At 53.8% G+C, this 12927-nt stretch overlaps 1 protein-coding gene across 2 annotated transcripts in view; it reads right to left on the bottom strand.

The window, feature by feature from the left end:
• Positions 1–12927, bottom strand: part of CD82 (CD82 molecule) — a 54839-nt gene that overhangs the window by 31788 nt on the left and 10124 nt on the right. For both annotated transcript variants that reach the window (XM_019037496.4, XM_019037497.4), the window contains exon 2: positions 1073–1154. The gene's annotated coding sequence lies outside the window, so the exon portion shown is untranslated. The remainder of the gene's footprint in view (positions 1–1072; positions 1155–12927) is intronic.

The following is a 12927-nucleotide window of genomic DNA, read 5'->3' as shown; positions in this document are numbered from 1 at the left end:
GCAGTTCTAATGCCTCCTAGCTGTGTGACCTTGGACAAGTGACTTAACCTCTCTGAGCCTCACTTTACTCATTGGTGAAATGACAAAGATAAAACTTATTTTGCAGGCTGGGTACGGTGGCTCAAGCCTGTAACCCCAGCACTTTGGGAGGTCGAGGCGGGCAGATCATGAGGTCAGGAGTTCAAGACCAGCCTGGCCAACATGGTGAAACCCCATCTCTATTAAAAATACAAAAATTAGCTGGGCATGGTGGCGGGTGCCTGCAGTCCCGGCTACTCGGGAGGCTGAGGAAGAGGAATCACTTGAACCCAGGATGTGGAGGTGGCAGTGAGCCAAGATCGCACCACTGCACTCCAGCCTGGGTGACAGAGTGAGACTCCATTTAAAAAAAAAAAAAAAAAAAAACTAAAAAAAAAAAAACCCAAAACCCTACTTTGCAGATTTGTCCAGACATTAAATTAGGGCAAAATGCCTGCCACATGGTCGGCTGTGGATAGACGGCAGTTCCTATAACGCATGCTGTGCAGTCACTTTCTACTTACCTGTCCATTTCCCCTGAGGACTGTGATACCTTGACGGGAAGACTGTTATTTATGAGAACAAGGCAGACTCCCAACAAATGTTGCTGAATGAAAGACTGGGTGGATGCAGGGATGGGCGGGTAGGTAGGTGGATGGATGGATGGACAGACAGATGGAGGGACTGCCACAAAGAACACCAGGGCTTTCAAGTTCTCGGCCACCTGAAGGCAGTCTGAGTTCCACTGCCCCTGAGTCCGCAGGGACGGTTCTCAGGCCTCTTCTGTCCTTGCCCGCAGGGCAGGTTGGGGGTGTGTCAGGTGCTCAACCCTGGGCCAGCTCTGAATGCCAGGACCTGCTGCCGAGCCTCCCCAGGGACCAGCACTCCAGGACTCTAAATGCTGTAGGAGCCAGAGAAGGGGAAGAAGTGGTCCCTCCACCCACCTGGTGGCTCAGACTGAACACCTGAGGGCCATGCCCGGTCTCCATCTTCCTCGCCTAAAAGCCCAAGTGTGTCCCCTCCAACCCACCACTCCTCTCAGCCCAGGACTTACCTTCCACGAAACTAGTGCAGCTGGTCACAGGGCCCACTTCTGCCTGTGCCCACGTGTCGTCCACACAGCAGCAGGGAGGACTCTGAAAAACACGACCCAGATCTCATCACTCCTGTCTGTGACTCTCCAAAGGCAATGTGGCTGAAGACATACTCACTTTAAATCCAGGCTCCCCGTGTGGCCGGCGGGGCCGCGCCAGGGTTGCCATTCCTCTGTCCTCTTCCCCCTACAGGCTCATGTGGCCTCTTTCCTGTTGTCCTGGTATATCAGGCCCCAGGTCCTTATACCTACCTGAGGGCCTTTGCAAAAGGGTTTCTCTGCCAGAATTACTCTTTTCCCATATTTTCCCACAAGACTTGGCTCAGAAGGCTGACATCCCTCCTCCCAAAGGCCCTCCCTAAACACCCAATCTATTCAGAAGGCCTCAACTCCAGCTCCTCATTACAATCAACATAGGCCATGCCCAGGCCCCCTGCCCCAACCAAGTCATCAGGATCTCTAGGGGTAGGGCTGGGCTCCTCAGGAGACTCAAAGAAGCAGCCCGAGTTGACATCTGGGTTGTTACACGGCACCCTCTCTGCAGTTAGCCTATTTGTTCACTAGTGTATCTGCATCCACCACTAGAATATAGGCTCCTCAAGGGGAGGGGCTGCACCTGTGCCACTCACCCTGTGTCCCAGAGCCTAGAACAGTGCCTTGTGTATAAGAAGCTCTCAATGTATGTTTTTAGGAAGCAGGAGAGAAAAGGGAGGTCTAGAGAGATCAGGAAAGATTTCTTAGACCAGAATTGATCCTGCAGCTGGAGGTTTCTGATCCTTAGAATGATATCGCTGGATTGGGGTAGAGATGGGTTGCTTCCTCCTAAGACAGGATTTTTTAAAATATATATATTTGTTGAGACAGGACGTCACTCTGCTCTGTCACCAAGGCTGGAGTGCAATGGTGTAAACACAGCTCACTGCAGCCTCAACCTCCTGGGCTTAAGTGATCCTCCTGCCTCAGCCTCCCATAGAGTTGGGACCACAGGTACACGCCACGATGCCTGGCTGATTATTTTGTAGAAATGGGGTCTCACTTTATTGCCCAGACTTGTCTCAAATGCCTGGGTTCAAGTAAGGATTTTAATCTCCTTTGGGTCAGAAAAGCTGACAGAAGCTGTGAACTCTCCCTAGAAAGATGCACACAGACGGGCAGGCACATACTTCCTTCCAGTTTCAGGAGGTCACAGGCCCTGGAAAGCCTACCTGGGGGCCAAGGTTTTTTCTGCCCCCATCTCCTAAATGCCCTAGAGTGGTGGTCCCCAGCCTTGGCTGCACACAGGAATTACCCTAGGAGTTCTGAAAGTTGTTGATGCCCGGCCCCCACTGCCAGAGACCCTGATGAGTTGTTCTGGGGTGCAGCCTGGGCATCAGGGTTTCTTCAGTTCTCCAGGGGGTTCCAGTGTATTGAGACCCACTGCCATGGCTCCATCCCTCACACAGGCCAGCCCCTCTGCTCCTCAGTGGGGTGCAGGCAGGCATGGGGTTTCTGGTGCAGCAGCGCCTGGCCAGGGAGAATCTGCCTGGCACTCTGGCATCCGAAAAAGTGTCACATGAAGCTCCCTGCACCATCTTTCAACCTGGACTGCCTCAAGGCTCCTTCTACTCCAGTCTGTTACCCCACAGCAATATCACTGTGCATGAGAAGAACTTTGAGATCACTGCATTTTTCAGAGGAGGCAGAGAGAGCAAGAGATGGCAGGTGGCACAGGCAGCTTGGGCTAAGCATGAAGTGGAGAACTTAAGATTCCCAGTCTGGAGCTCCTTTCTCTACTTGTGGCCCTGTCCCTGCACACTGGGGCTCCCACATGGGAGGCATAAGAAGTCCTGGACTCGGAATCACAGAGCCGGCCCTTGGCTCCCACCCCTGGCTCTGCCGGGTATCTGCCACATGACCTTGGGAAACACTGCAGAGCTGCTCCCTTACCCACAGATGGGGATGCCAACCCCGCCCACCCACCACAGGCATGAAGATGAATCGCCATCAGGCTAGTGCATAGTAGGGCACAATCTATGCTGGTGCCTGGCCCTCTCCTCCCACTCTTCCTGCATGAAGATGCCACATCTGCCACACCTTGCCAGCAGTGTAGCCTTGGGTGATCACCTGACCACTGTGCCTCAGCTTTCCCACCTGTAAAATGAACTTAATAATGGGTTGTGGTCAGGCTTAAAGAGTTTGTATCTATAAAGTGCCTGGCACCCAGTAAATGTCAGATAAATGTTACCAACTATGATGATGATGATGATGATCTGGAAAAGTTGTTGCTTTCCTGACCAACAGTCTGAAGCCCTCTGAGGCCTGATCCAGTCTCTAGCCATGTGCCCATCCTGGAGAGGCTCCGTGCCAGAAGATGACCACTGCTGCTCCTGGGTAAGGGGCTGGGGGAGAAGTAGGACCAGGCTGGGCCGCCTAAGGAAGGAGGAGCCTCTGCCTCTAGCCTCCAGGCTGTGCCACTGGGAACTGCTTGAGACTCAGAGGTCCAGCCAGTTTGGTGAGTTGGGCATCCGATCCCGTGGGAGCTCGGTCTGCCCAGTCAGGCAGAAAGTGGAGTGAGAAAGCCTGGCCGGGCTATTGTGCCCCGGATGCCAGCCCATCTGCAGGCACTCCACCTGCAAGCTGGTTCTTGGCCACCAGCTCTCTGGTCCTCTGGACTTTGTCCTGATCACCCACGGGAAGAGGCTGGGCACAGACGGCTGTGTTTGTTTTCATGTTTGACAGGTGATGTGTTTCCTGAAATCCCCGCTGACACCAGGACCAGGGCCTGGCTTTTTGACCTCTCACTATCTTATTTTTCAATCTCTGGTCTTACTCTTATTGTTGATATTAACCCCCACCCACCAGAAAAAAAAAACAGCTGCTACTCTGGGTGACAGGAGAAGAGTGAGCATAAGCAGGACGAGGGCCTCAGGTTTCCTTTAAGACCTAGGGTTTGGCCCAGGCACAGTGGCTCACACCTGTAATCCCAGCACTTTGGGAGGCCGAGGCGGGCAGATCACCTGAGGTCAGGAGTTAGAGACCAGCCTGGCCAACATGGTGAAACTCCATCTCTGCTAAAAATGCAAAAAATCAGCTGGGCATGGTGGCGGGTGCCTGTAATCTCAGCTACCCAGGAGGCTAAGGCAGGAGAACTGCTTGAACCCGGGAAGCAGAGGTTGCAGTGAGCGGAGATCCTGCCACTGCACTCCAGCCTAGGCAACAAGAACAAAACTCTGTCTCAAAAAAACAAAAACAAAAACAAAAACAGAATCCTAGGCCTCAGTCCCAGCTCTGCTTCCTCCTAGCTGTGTGAGCTTGAGCAAGTGAGTTACTAAACCCCTCTGAGCCCCAACATTCCCACCTCTAACAGCAAGATGCTGGTGGGATCCCCATCTCATGGGATTGTTGGAGGAGCAGAAAATGACATGGAAGGAGCTTTGGGGTCACTGTCAGCTCCTCACCACAAAGTGAGTAGATCCCGCCACGACCACCACCACCAAGGTGGGAAGAAACACATCCAAATCAGACCTTCCCAGGAATCACAGGATTTCAGAGCCCAAAGTGCCTCCCTGTTTGTCTTAGAGATTAAGGAAGAGTCCCCTGTCACAGGATCCCATGAACCAGTGAGACAGGCTCCCTCTCTCCTGAGAGAGCTGGGGTTGACAGCTGACACTTGGGGAAAGGAGGCCAGGGGTCCAAGAGCAACACAGGCCAGCAGCCATCCCCGAATATTATGCCATTACCCACTGTATCCCATGCAATCTCCATAACACCCTGGATTATTATTAAACGAGAGATTATTGACAGATTATTATCCCCATTTAACAGATAGAGGGACTGAGACTCAGAGGTTCAGTGACTTGCCTAAGGCCACACAAGTGGCTAAGCTATGATTAAAATTCAGATCTGATTTTAGAGAGCTGAAAGCTCTTTCATCTTCACCTGCTGCCCAAATGAACAAGGTAAATGGTACAGCCCACCATCCCACCCTTCCACACCTCTGCTGCCTGCTGCCTGATCCCCTGACCCTACCCCAGATCCCTGAGGCCTGACTCTCAGCTTCCTTTCAGGAAGGAAAAGAGCAGCTCCACCTAATCCTGACTGGGACATTCCTTCAGTTTGGCTGATGAGACTGACAGATGTGGCCCTTCTCAGGAGGTTTTGCTTTGAAACCCTAGCAATGAGACTGGAGGGCCTTTAGATAAAGAAAGGGGCCGCTCTGACAGGAGGGTGCAGAGTGGGAACCAGCAGATACCTGGAGCCCTCCAGCATTCCTGCCTGGACCCCATGCAGCCAAAGAATCAAGCTGAGGCTGAGCCATAGCCTCTGACCTCTTGCTTTCCACAGCTCCCTTGCTTGACTGTTTTTGGCTTCTTAGCCAGCTGCTTGGGCCCCAGACAGCCCCCACTCCCTCCCAATGCTAGGTGCCAAGACTCACACTCAGATTCACAGTGCCGGAATGGCCTTTGACATCACTAGCTCAGCCCACACTTCTCAGATGAAGACTGATGCCCAGAGAAGAAAATGAACGCCTACCCCCACCCCTTCTGGGGAATGCGCAAGTTCATTGTGTATGTTGGGGGATAGGGAGGGGATTGGGTAGGGCAGTCAGTGTTTCCCAGCCTGTTTGGCATCATGATACACGTTGAGAAGTATACCTATTTGTTCAGCACACTGGGATGGACAGATAGAACTGCATCTGGCTTGAGGTTACTAGCCTAGGGCTCTGTTCTCAAGGGCTCCAGAGATAACCATCTCAACAGCTCATTGATCGGAAAGCTCTAACCTAGAGGGATATTTAGGAGCTAAAGAGAGGTTGCAAGAAGCCCCAGATTCCAGAGGCCCTGACAACAGGATTCCCAGGTGGGGTCTCAGGGGTCAGCCACCTTTTGAGGCTCTCTCCCAGTGCCACAACTGGAGGTAGAATAATGAAGCAGATGATAGTATGGGCCCTGAGAGAGATCTAAATTCCAAATCTCATTTCTCAGTATCCACATGACCTCTGGCAAGCTGCCTACCTGCACTGAGCCTCAGTGTTCTCATCTGTAAAACAGTCTATCTAGGACCCTCCAAGAGGAAACCAGAATCAGCGTGCCAAACCCAAGGCTGTAAGCATGACAGAGGCAGAGGATTCTGGGAATAGGTCCTGTTAGGTCCCAGAGCAAGGAAGTTGCATAAAGATTGTCCCTTGAGGCATGGGATGGACACAGGGTTCCTGCAGACTGCCCCAGGGAGGTCACCACCACCCAAGAACTTGAAATGAGGTTGGGCAGAGGAAAGACCTAGGAGCAAAAGGAACATTCATGAAAGCATCCACGATGGGAGTGTTGCTTCACTGATCTTATCTCATTCAGCCCCCAAACCCCAGGAAGGATCACTGGGATTCAGGAGGGTGGCGGCACTGGCCCTGGTCACACAGGGGACAGTAGTGCAGCTGAGCTCTGCCCTCAAGACTCTCTGACTTTGGAGTTCAATATCCTACTGACTTTGTGACATTACTTCCCACCACCAAGGCAATCTCAAGGCAGAGAGGGTGGTCACTGCAGCCAGGTGTTAAAGGGGCAAAGCCTTGGTCCCAGGACTGTGAAATCAGAGCATCTGGGGGTGGGGCCAGGTACCTGCAGGTTTAGCAAACACACAGCATTTCAGAATTCTCTCCCTCCACCAGCCAGCCATGAAGAAGGTGGACACAGAGGGCCGAGATGGAACAGCAGCACATGGAACCAGGCCTAGCCCTCAGAGGGGACCTCATAGGAAACCGCACCCTCTCCTCTTAGAATACACAGCTCATGATCCAGAGGGCCTGAGGGGCTGCCCTCCCAGGGGCCTCCCAAGTGGCCCTTCTGCGCTCAGTTTCTGTCCTGAGCCACCATCCACTGCAGTTCACTGAATCCCCACTCCAGGTTGGCCCGGAGCTGGAGTGAAACAGGAAACAGATGACTCCAACCCATCCCTGCCCTCAGGGAGCACCCAGTCTGGAGAGGCTCAGACATGAACACGAGCAATTAGACAAAGCAGCCTGCTGACTGCATCTCCCTCTGAAGGACAAAAGGGGCTCTCTAGAACACAGACTCAAGTGTTTAACAATGACAAACGCAAACATGTTTGCATGATTACTAGCTAGACATTGTGCCAAGTCCTTCACGTGGCTCAGTTTATCCCTGCAATGATCCTATGAGATAAGCCACTGCTCATCACCCCATTGTACAACTGCAGAAACTGAGACTCAGGGTGGTCAAGGGCCTTGCCCAAGGTCACCTTGCTGGTTGGGCAGAGAGTTGAACCCCAACATCTGACCCTCCCAGAGCCCCTGAGCTTTACTGTCACACCATGCTGCCTGCAGAAACAAAGTTGTAAATGACAGGTAATGAAAATTACCCCACCAAGGCCCAGCCTAGATTAATTGGGTTTTAGGGCCCAGCTTCCAAACCCAACCAACTGAAGACACTCTGGGGTGACATTAGGCACTAGTGACCAGCTTGCACACTGATCCCAGAGCCTAGCCAGCTGGAGTAGGTGGCTAACAAAAGGGTGTGGGCCCTGAGTAGGGTGATTAGAGAGAGGGAGGGGGACTCTAATCAGGGACCCCACATGGCAACAGGCAAACCTTTTGTCACATCATGCCTTCCCCTCCCCAGGCACTGAGCTCAGGAAGGTAGAGACAGGGCTGCTGAAATGCCACATCCTCGAGGCAGCCTTTCCAAAACATTCTCCAGCACAGACTTTCAGGCAACACCATATGGCAGCCCTAATTATCTCATCACGAGAATTTAGGATAGACAATCAGACAGACATAGATTCAAACCCTGGTTCTGTTTACCATTTCTTTTCTTTTTATTGAGACAGAGTCTCACTCTGTTGCCCAGGCTGGAGTGCAGTGGCATGATCTTGGCTCACTGTAACCTCTGCCTCCGGGGTTCAAGAGACTCTCCTGCCTCAGCCTCCCATGTAGCCGGGATTACAGGCGCACACCACCACATCTGGCTAATTTTTGTATTTTTAATAGAGACAGGGTTTCACTACATAGACCAGCCTGATCTCAAGTGATCCACCCATCTCAGCCTCCCAAAGTGCTGGGATTACGGCGTGAGCCACCGCGCCTGGCCTGTCTACCCTTTCCTAACTGTCATTTAACTTTTCCAAGCCTCAGTTCCTTCATCTGTCCAATGGGCTAATCCTTCCTGCCTCCCAAGGCTATAGTTCTCAGTACTCTGCAGACCTTTAGGAGTATTTGATGGGCAGAGAGAGGAGTAAGTGAGACAGAGTGAAGGCAAAGTGACGCACATAGGTACAGGGACTGTGTCTCCATAGATCCTTGGGTGAAAACACAGAGAGATGGGCCGGTGTGGAGGGTAGAAGCAGGTCTCTAACTACAAGAACTTGGGGGTGGGGAGTCTTCTTGGCTGAGAGCTAGCTGGAGGCAGCTCAGCCCAGGTGAGAAGAGAGGGCAGGGCAGGGCTCTGTGGGGCCTCAGCCCTCTCTGAAGTTCTTCTCCCTCACCTGCCTCTTCCCTTCTGTGAGGGTCCCTATCTCTGTCTGTGGCTCCCTGGAGCCATCCCCTCTTCCTTGTCACTCCCTGTTTCTGTGATCATCCAAGTCTCTCTCTTTAACATCCTGAGAGCCTTGGAATACCCAGAGTGTCCGAGGCAACCTCACCCAGCCCACAGGCCCCAGTCTCCAGCGTACTGAGCCCTCTCCATGACGGGAGCCCAGCTCCTGCAAGGGGTGGCCCTGAGAGACCCACTTCCATGGTCTACTGTGGAGATCTGGGCCTGCCAAGCTGGGAATAAAGGGGCTGTGCTTCCCACAGAGGGCCCCTGGTTCCCAGGCAGGGAAGCGGCCATTTAACCAGCCCAGACACTTGGCAGCTCTGGCAGGAACACTGGTAACAAAAGGAAACCAGCACGGGCCTGTCAGGGCTCCCTCCCCAGGGCTCCCTGGGCCTCTCCTCTGAGATTGCTGAGGGGCTTGGGCAGAGCAAGGTACAGAGCAGGGAGTGAGAGAGGCCGGGACAGAGAGACTAAGACACAGATAGACTCGAGGGTGAAGGGAGCCTCTGGTCCCCTGGAGCACCAACCTGCAGACCCTGAGGCCCTGTCAGGTCTCACTGGGAAGTCTAGGGGAGCCTGCGGTGAGGCCAGCCTGGAAGTGCAGGCCCTGCTGACCCAGGAGGATCCCACACCCACCCCTGGAGCCAGGCCAGCTTCCCAGCTCCTGCTCTGGGGCCACCCCAGAGGTTGCCCTGCATGTTCTGTCTCCCCCTGTTTTGTAGCCAAGAGTCCTGCCTCCCCTGTGGCCTCCGAAGGAATGGGCCCACCCTCTAGCCTCACCCACCCTGCCCCCTCACTACCTCCCATTAACAATGACCCTTCCCCAGCACATTTTTCTCAGCCTTGGCCTCCCCCATATTCTAGGAGCGGCGGCGCTGTGCCCTGGGAAAAAGCCTGTTACCCCACCAAATGTGATTCCTGAGCAGGCTGCTGGCCAGGTCTTTATGATGAGAAAGGGCACTGCAGTGCTCTGGTCCAGCCATTCTGAGCCCCCTAAGGAAGCTGAGGCAGACAGAAGGGACCTGACCTCAGCTGGCAGCGGATAAGACAAAATGAACATCTGGGTCCCAAACAGCCCCATCCAATCCCCTCCACTAGAGCAACTCAGGGCCATGGGGAGGAAGAGAGAAGGGGAACGAGCCCAGCCAGCTCTAGGCTGTGATCAATCACTCCCCTTCCCCAAACCTCAGCTTACCTATCTGTGCAGTGGGGACAGTCCCTATGCCAGCTCCTAATGCAGGGTGGAAATCTGGGACCCCATCCCCCCTGGTCCAGTCCTGGACCTAGCCATCCGCCAGCCTCTCCTCTTCCCAGGGCCAACCAACTTTCCATTGCTGATGGATTTAGCCAAGAATTTGACATCCACTGAGAGCTGGGGCAGGCAGAGAGGATAGTGAGTCCGGCTGTGGGCCTTGGGCGAGTTCCCCTCCCTGAGTAGTAACGGTTCATTCCTGTCCTAGAGGGAGGTGTGTGGTTTGAGTAGCAAAACACACAATAAAGGGAAGTGTGGTGATCATTATTGCCGTGAGAAGGCCCTGGGCCACATGGAGCTAGAAGGGGGGTGTACAGATGTACAGACAGAGGTGAGAAGAAAAGGTGCTAGGTGCTATAGGAAGGGGTCTGTCCCCAGGGGCCAGGCATGGGACATGTGGCGACACCATCGTGGTCTCAGATAGAACCAGGCAGGGCCTCACACCTGGGCTGGCTCCCTGGCTCTCTTCCCACAGGCATATAGGAGCTCAGAGAGAGGCTGCCTCCTTCCCTGGGCGACCCAGCAAACCAGGCACTGCACTAAGAGATATGGGCCTGGAGAGCCTCCGGGTGTCCAGAGGAAAAGGGGACTATTTGTTCCCCAGTAGGAAAATTGATATGTAAATAAGCAGCCACTGGCCTGACCCAAGCCTCCTGGGAGGCCGCCCTCAGGTTGCCTGGGCCCCATCCCCTGGTCTCCTGTTTGCCGATCATGTGTGATCCTGAGAACACAGGAGACAGAGTATCTCTTTCTACAGATCTGGAAATTGAGGCTCAGGGGGGTTAGTAACGTGCCCAGGGAGAGTCACAAGTTGGAACTGGCAGAGTCTGATTAAATCAGCCTGATTCTGTCCCTGTGCCCAGTCCTTGGCCAATTATCTGCCGAGGACACCCCCTACCTAGAGCTACCTATAGTTCAGGCCTTAGGCCAAGGCCCAACCCGGCGCCCTACTCAAGCGGGTTGGGGTAGGTGGAGGCAGAACATAGCCTGAGCCCACTGCGGGGAAGATGAGGGACTGGCATTTCCTGAGTACCATGAACCCCCAGGCACCAGTGCTAGATGTTTTGCACTTTATCTCCTAAAAGTATCAGAAGCTATCAACAAGGAAAGTAGCTTCCTTACTTTTCGACGAAGGAAACCAGGGTTCAGAGAAGATAAGTGACTTGCTGAAAGTCACAAGCCTGAGAGTTACAGGTCTGAGGCTAACCTTTCCCTAGCATGCATAGACTCAGCTGCATGCCCTGCCAGACCCTGCAGGGGCTTGGACCCACACCAGCCACAGGCCCTGCTCTCATGCCTCACTGGGGAGTTAACCAACCTGGTCAGCCAGTTCGCCCACTGCACAGAACCCGAGAGAGTTGAGTCGGCTTGGCCAGAGGAGCAAGTCTTCCCCGAGGGAAGAAGGTGGCTGGAGCCAGGTGTAGAAGAATGAGGAAGACAGGAGGAAGTGATGGCATTCAGGTGAAACTGCAGGGCCCAGGCACCCATGTGTGAGAGTCTGGAAAATTCTGCATGATACATTTTAGAGGACAAGCACAGTTCCCAGGAGAAGCAAGCAGCCGAGCTGGGAGGAAAACCTGGGCTGAACCCCTCCTTCCCCGCAGCACCAAGGACCTCACGTGCAAGGCCTGGGCAGGAGTCAGAAACAGAGACAGCCTGGACTACCCTATCTTGCCTCCCCATGGGTTCTTGGCCAACAGCAAAGATCCCAGGCCAGCCCTTCCTGGGATCCTGGGCCCCTTGTACCCAGGACCCACCAGCCCAGCTAAGAGCTCTGGGATCCTTCATCCTAAGGCTGAGAATAGAGAGAAAGAGTTCTCCCGTCTTAGGGGCTGGGCTCAAGATGGGCAGCAAAGACAACCCAGGTTCCAGTCTTAGCTCTTGTACCATCCCTCAACTGCCCGTGGGATCCTGGGCAACTCCCTGCCCTGTCATCCTCATCCTCTGTGAAAATGGGCTTAGTAATAATGCCCGCCCTATTTCACAGGGTGCTGGAAGGCTTGAGGGACCAGGAATAAGTACATGAGAAAATGTCCACTGCCAAGAGCTGTAAAGCATAAGGGATCATTATGAGAAAGGAGGACTCAGATGTCCCAAACTGGGCAGTGACTTGCCCCCAGGCCACACAGCCAGGCAGCAGCAGAGCAGGATTTGAAAGGGGTCTCCTGGTGACCAGCCAGTGCCCTCCCACTGCAAGACCCTGAATCCCAAGAGAGCTTTGACCCTTGGGCTGACCGTCTCTGCGTGGATGGCGGGTGGGGCAGAGGCTGCTTACTCCACGTCCCGGCTCCCTCCAGAACAGGACCTGCTGCCATCCCAGACCAGACCCCAGCCTTGAGTTTGAAATCAAAAGCCCAGCTCTGCCCCTTTCAGTTCTGTGAACTTGGGTAAGTTGTTTTACCGCCTGGACCCTCAGTTTCCTCATCTATACAATGGGACCTGATGTTAACCCCTACCTGGGGTGGCTGACCTGACATCACGGCTGCAAAGCGTCCAGGACAGGGCCTGGTACACATTAGATGCTCAACAACTGAGGCTTTTCTCTTTTCCCTCTGTTGTGCCTGCCAGACGAAGCCCAGGCTTGACAGGAGAAAGTTCCTGGCTTCCTAGAAAACCTGCCCAGAACAATAACTGGGAACATAAACTGCTGGAGAACACTAGACCTTGGAAGAAGATCACGTTACTGAAGAGTTAGTCGGGGGATAAGAAGTGGAGCAAGATCCTAGCGCAGAGATGGTGTGGAGGAACCTGCCTCCCCAGGCCCCTCACTTGGGGCCGGTGCAGTGGTCAGGGAAGGCATCTCTGCTTCCGCACCAGACCTGCACTGGAGAAGTCAAGGTGGGGAACGTGACAGCGCCAGGGTTCCAGTACTAGCCCTCCTACTTTCAACATCCTTAGACACAGCAGGTCACCTGTCAGAGACTCAATTTTCCTTTCTGTAAAACGGGGATGCTGATAATCCTCTTGTCCTCCTGCACAGAAAGTTCCCAATATATACAAAGGACACATGGGAGAAGGGGTGGTGAGGTGGGGGTAGG

Source organism: Gorilla gorilla, chromosome 9 (assembly GCF_029281585.2).
Source record: "Gorilla gorilla gorilla isolate KB3781 chromosome 9, NHGRI_mGorGor1-v2.1_pri, whole genome shotgun sequence".
In the NCBI taxonomy this organism is placed as follows: Eukaryota; Metazoa; Chordata; class Mammalia; order Primates; family Hominidae; genus Gorilla; species Gorilla gorilla.
Note: the sequence above shows the minus strand (reverse complement) of the source record. Positions and strands in the feature narration are given on the sequence as shown.